The sequence below is a fragment of the Bos mutus genome, chromosome 1 (assembly GCF_027580195.1).
Source record: "Bos mutus isolate GX-2022 chromosome 1, NWIPB_WYAK_1.1, whole genome shotgun sequence".
NCBI classification, from domain to species: domain Eukaryota; kingdom Metazoa; phylum Chordata; class Mammalia; order Artiodactyla; family Bovidae; genus Bos; species Bos mutus.
In genome coordinates, this window is record NC_091617.1 from 118,288,626 (window position 1) to 118,294,809 (window position 6,184).

Here is a 6,184-nt window from a genome sequence, read left to right on the forward strand (position 1 = left end):
TGTTTAGAGAAACTCCTATAGCCATTCTTTTAGAGTAGGGTTTCTGGTGACAAAAACTCTTTGTTTACATCTGACAATGCCTTGATTTCCCCTTAATTTCTAAAGGATGTTTTCAGTAGGCATAGGGTTTTAGTTTGACATTTTTTTTTTTTCCTTTCAGTGCTTGAAAAATGCTTTGCTTCTTCCTTCTGGCCTTTGTAGTTTCTGATGAGAAATTTGCTATCATTCAAATGATTTTCCCCATATGTAAGGCTTTTTCCCCCCTATGGCTACTTTGAAGGTTTTTCCTTTGTCTTTAATTTTCAGAAGTTTCAGAAGCTTTTGGCATAAATTTATTTAGGTTTACCCTGGTTAAGTTTTGCTCAGCTTCTTGAATCTATAAGTTTATAGCTCTTGCCAAATGTATGGAAAGTTTTTAGCCATGATTTCTTCGAGTACATTTTCATCTCTGCCCTCTTTCTCTTGTGTCCTTCTGGGCCCCTGGTGACATTGATGCTAGATCTTCTATAATAGTCTCCCAGCCTCCTGAGGCTCTGTTTATTTAGTATTTTTTCTGATTTCTCATTATTTGGGGCAAGTTCTATCATTCTGTCTTCCATTTCTCTGCTTCTCTCTTCTGTGTCCTTCTGATGGGATGAGCTTTCCAAAATTGCTGCTGCTTGTGTTTGTATCCTCCTTCTGAATCCAGTTGCCTCCTGCCTTTTGGAAGCTCTTGAAGATCAGACATTGAGGCCTGGTGTGTTGCAGTCCATGAGGTTGCAAAGAGTCAGACACGACTCAGCAACTAAACAACAAAGATCAGCAAGTGAGTGTGAGCCAGGCTCCTTTCAAACGATTGCTTCTTCCCTGGATCCTGGAGGATGTACATCTGTTAAGAGTGGAGTCCCTATTTGTCACAATCCTCTGGCTCTCCTGAAAGTAAACCCTGGTGACCTTCAAAGTCAAACATTCTAGGGGCTCATCTTATTGGTGTAGAACCCATAGGCTGGCTAGGCCTTCCTGGGGCTTGGACCCCTTGCTCCTTGGGGAGAACCTCTGGAATTGTAATAATAATTCTCCCATTTGTAGGTTGCCCACTTTGTGGTATGGGTCCTGACTATACCACATCTCCATCCCTCTTACTCACCTCATTGTGTTCCTTTTTTATATATTTAGTTATCGAAGACCTTTTCTGCTAGTCTTCAGATTGTTCTCATTGCTGATTGCTCCTAAATATTTGTAATTTTGGCGTTGGAGTGAGAGGGTGAACTCGGGATCTTTCTTCTCCTCCATCTTGGCTATTCCCTCTGAATACTGCTCATTGATGCATTTCTTCCAAGGCTGCTTTAACATCATTGTCAGATAATTCTCTTTGTCATCTTAGTGTTGGCAACTATTTTTTTGAATTTGATTTCAAATTCTTTTTGATCTTTGTGTGATGAGAGATTTTTATATTAGAATCTGGACATTTTACACTCTATATTGTGAAACTCTGGACCTTAAGCCTTCTGTTTTATCTGGCTTTCTCTGATGCTATGTGAATGGAAAGGATTGTACCACTTCGTTGATACCAGACAAAGTTAGAAGTTCAGGTTCCTCCTTCAGCCTCTTTTGACACCTGAGTGGGGAGATGCTTTCCAATTGCTCAGCAGGGGTGGGAGTTCTGGCTTACTGTGTAGTCTCTACTGAGACCACACCAGGGATGGCCTTGATGTAGGGAAATTCCTGACCTTCTCCCAGGCCTCCCCCCATATTACTATAGTGGAAAGAGGAGGGGTGCCTGGTTACTACTGAGAGGAGGTGGAATTTCAAACACCCAATGGTCTTCACCAGTACCGTGGGAGAAGCTTTTTTCTTGTACAGTGGAGATGAAAGTCCTAGCTTAGTACTTAATGCTCTCTGACTCCACACTGGCAGGGGTGTTGGGGCCTCATTACAGCCTCATGAGGGTAGAAGTCTAGGCTCCACACTTGGCTTTTGCTGGTGTGGGTATGGGTGAGGCCACAGTTCATTCTGTGGTGTTTGTCTGCAGTGGAGCTGTTATTATCTAAACATGTTCTGTCTTTTTAGGTTACTCCTTCCCTGGTCCTTTGCCTAGAAAAAGCAGGCTTTTGTTGGAGCTAATTTTTGTTTGTGACCACTGGGTAATTCTAAGTTGTCATATTATTATTTTTAGGCTGTGTTGCACATGCGAAATCTTAGTTCCCTGACCAGGGATTGAACCCGTGCCCCTGCAGTGGAAGTGTGGAGTCTTACCCACTGGACCGCCAGGGAAGTCCCAGATTGTTATATCATTTAATTCCAAGTCTGATATGTATGAAGCAGAAAGTAAACCCAGGAACTCACCATTGTGTGTCCTAGGGTCCCTAGCTAGTCTGCCACCTTCTCTCTCTTTCAGAGTCTTCTTTTTTTTAATATTTGTTTATTTGGCTGCATCAGGTCTTCATTGTGGTGCATGGGCTTAGGTGCTCTGTAGCATGTGGGATCTTAGTTCTCTGACCAGGAATCAAACCTGTGTCCCCTGCATTGCACAGTAAATTTTTATTCACTGGACTACCAGGGGAATCTCCATACCTTCTTCAATAGTGGCTGGATCGATTTACATTCCCACCAACAGTGCAAGAGATTTCCCTTTTCTCCACACTTTCTCCAGCATTTATTGTTTGTAGATGTTTTGATGAGGGCCATTCTGATTGGTGTGAGGTGATATCTCATTGTTGTTTTGATTTGTCTTGATGACTGTAGCTTTGTAGTATAATTTGAAGTCAGGAAGATTGATTCCTCCAACTCCATTCTTCTTTCTCAAGACTGCTTTGGCTATTAGAGGTCTTTTGTGTTTCCATATGAATTGTGACATTTTTTGCTCTAGTTCTGTGAAAAATGCCATTGGTATTTGATAGGGGTCACATTAAATCTGTAGATTGCATTTGGTAGTGTAGTCATTTTCACAATATTGATTCTTCCTACCCAAAACATGGACTATCTCCCCATCTGTTTATATCATATTTGATTTCTTTCACTAGTGTCTTATAATTTTCTGTGTACAGTTTTTTTTTTTGTCTCCTTAGGTAAGTTTATTCCTAGATAATTAATGTGTTTTGCTGCAATGGTGAATGGGATTGATTCCTTAATTTCTCTTTCTGATTTTTCATTGTTAGTATATAGAAATGCAAGTGATTTCTGTGTATTGATTTTGTATCCTGCAACTTTGCTAAATTCACTGATTAGCTCTAGTAATTTTCTGATAATACCTTTAGGGTTTTTTATGTACAGTACCATGTCACCTGCAAACAGTGAGAACTTTACTTCTTCTTTTCCGATCTGGATTCCTTTTATTTCTTTTCCTTCTCTGATTGCTGTAGCTGGGACTTCCAGAACTATGTTGACTAATAGTGGTGAAAGTGGACACCCTTGTCTTGTTCCTGATCTTAGGGGAAATGCTTTCAGTTTTTCACCATTAAGAATAATGTTTGCTGTAGGCTTATCAATATGGCCTTTACTATGTTGAAGTAGGTTCCTTCCATGTCCAATTTTTGAAGAGTTTTAATCATAAATGGGTGCTGAATTTTGTCAAAGTCTTTTTCTGCATCTACTGGGATGATCATATGGTTTTTATCTGTCAGTTTGTTAATATGGTGTATCACATTGATTGATTTGCATATATTGAAGAATCCTTGCATCCCTGGAATAAACCCAACTTGATCATGGTGTATGAGCTTTTTCATGTGTTGCTGAATTCTGTTTGCTAAAATTTTGTTGAGGATTTTTGCATCTATCTTCATCAGTGATACTGGCTTGTAGTTTTCTTTTTTTGTGTTGTCTTTGTCTGGTTTTGGCATCAGGGTGATGGTGGCATCATAGAATGAGTTTGGAAGTGTTCCTTCCTCACAATTTTTTGAGAGTTTTAGAAAGATAGGCATTAGCTCTTCTCTAAATGTTTGATAGAATTCTCCTGTGAAGCCATCTGGTCCTGGGATTTTGTTTTTTGGGAGACTTTCGATCACAGCTTCAATTTCAGTGCTTGTAATCTGGTTGTTCATAATTTGTATTTCTTCCTGGTTCAGTCTTAGAAGATTGAACTTTTCTAAGGATCTGTCCATTCTTCCAGGTTATCCATTTTATTGCCATATAGTTGTTCATAACAGTCTCTTATAATCCTTTGTATTTCTGCATTGTCTGTTGTAAGCTCTCCTTTTTCATTTCTAATTTTGCTGATTTGATTCTTCTCTTTTTTTCTTCATGAGTCTGGCTAAAAGTTTGTCAATTTTGTTTATCTTCTCAAAGAACCAGCTTTTAGTTTTATTACTCTTTACTATTGTTTCTTTCATTTCTTTTTGTTTATTTCTGCTCAGATCTTTATGGTATCTTTCCTTCTACTAATTTTGGTGTTTTTTTGTTCTTCTTTTTCCAGTTGTTTAAGGTGTAAAGTTGCCTGGAGAATCCCAGGGACGGGGAAGCCTGGTGTGCTGCCGTCTCTGGGGTCGCACAGAGTCGGACACGACTGAAGTGACAGCAGCAGCAGCAGCAGCAAGGTGTAAAGTTAGGTTTTGTCTATTTGATGTTTTTCTTGTTTCTTGAGGTAGGATTGTATTGCTATAAACTTCCCTCTTAGAACTGCTTTTGCTGCATCCTATAGGTTTTGAGTTGTCATGGTTTTACTGTCATTTGTTTCTAGAAATTTTTTTATTTCCCTTTTGGCTTCTTCAGTAACCTGTTGGTTATTTAGAAATGTGTTGTTTAATCTCCATGTGTTTGTGTTTCTTAGAGGTTTTTTCTTGTAATTGATGTTTAGTCTCATAGCATTGTGGTGGGAGAAGATGCTTGATATGATTTCAATTTTCTTAAATTTACTGAGGTTTGATTTGTGACCCAAGATATGGTCTGTCCTGGAGAATGTTCCATGTGGACTTGAGAAGAATGTGTATTCTTCTGCATTTGGGTGGAATGTCCTGAAGATATCAATGAGATCCATCTCGTCTAATGCATCATTTAAGACTTGTGTTTCCTTATTAATTTTCTGTTTTGATGATCTGTCCATTGGTATGAGTGGGTGTTAAGAGCTCCCTTATTTTTAAGTCAGAGAAAAAGATGTTCAGAGGAATTAGATGACCTCTTAAGGTCACAGCCTTATCTGGTGGCAGAGCCAGAGCTAGGCCCAGAATGCCAGTGCTTTTCACACTGGAGTTTTTTTCTTACTTGAATTATTCATTGTCACTACTCAGGCTTCATTCAATTGTGGTGGGAAAATCACTGGTGCGTTCTAGGGAGAAAAGTTCATGATTGCTTTACTTTTATAAAGGCTCATTCTGGCCACCATATGGAGAATAAACACCAGGGAGGGCACAGGTAGACACAGAGAGACCAGTTAGGGAGCCACGGCAGTGTCTTCCACACTTAGCAAAACACTCTCAAGTTAACAGATGAATGCAGATAAGTGCCTCATAAGAGATCAAATATCATTTCTTAAGAAGTGCTTGGTGGATAAGAAGAACAAGATGTCAGAGGAGTAGGTGTACATGGAGTACATCTCTCTCCACTGATACATCAGGAATACATCTTCAGACACAGAAGTACATGCAGAACACCAGCTGAGAGTGGACAGGAGTACCTGACCAGTGGAAAAGATTATATACAGCCTTGCAAAACTCAGTAAGATGAAGGAACTAGGGGGAAATACAGGCGTGTTAGTAGGACTGGACCTGTCCCCAGTGGGTGGGGGAACTGAAGCAGGGGTCCGATTCCCACAGTGGGCCAATTGTCTGAGTCAGAGGAGGAACATCTAAGGCTGAGAGTGAAACAGCTGATCTGTGGCAGCCTAAATGGAATGAGAATCAGACTGTCCTTGTTGCAGCCAAACATACCACAGATAGGAACACTGGTCTCCTGGAAGGTGCAACGGATGCGAGCTGGAGTTTAGGGACTGTGGAGCCATCAAGAGGCGAGGGCTGCTATTGACTGTGTAGAGACGGATTGAGGGGGTACGAGGGAGGAAATCATGGTGGGAAATGCCAGTGGAGGAAAGCCAGGGAGCCATGGAAGCAAGGCGATACTGCTGAGTCACGCATACGGCGTGGAGCCATCACCATAGCCTCTCTTTCCCTACATGCCAGCATCAGCAGTGTGGCTGAGGGCAGCCAGGGGCAGTGTGGCTGAGGAAGAAGACCCAAAACCTTCTCACCAAGTGCACAATCAACTAAACAGACTC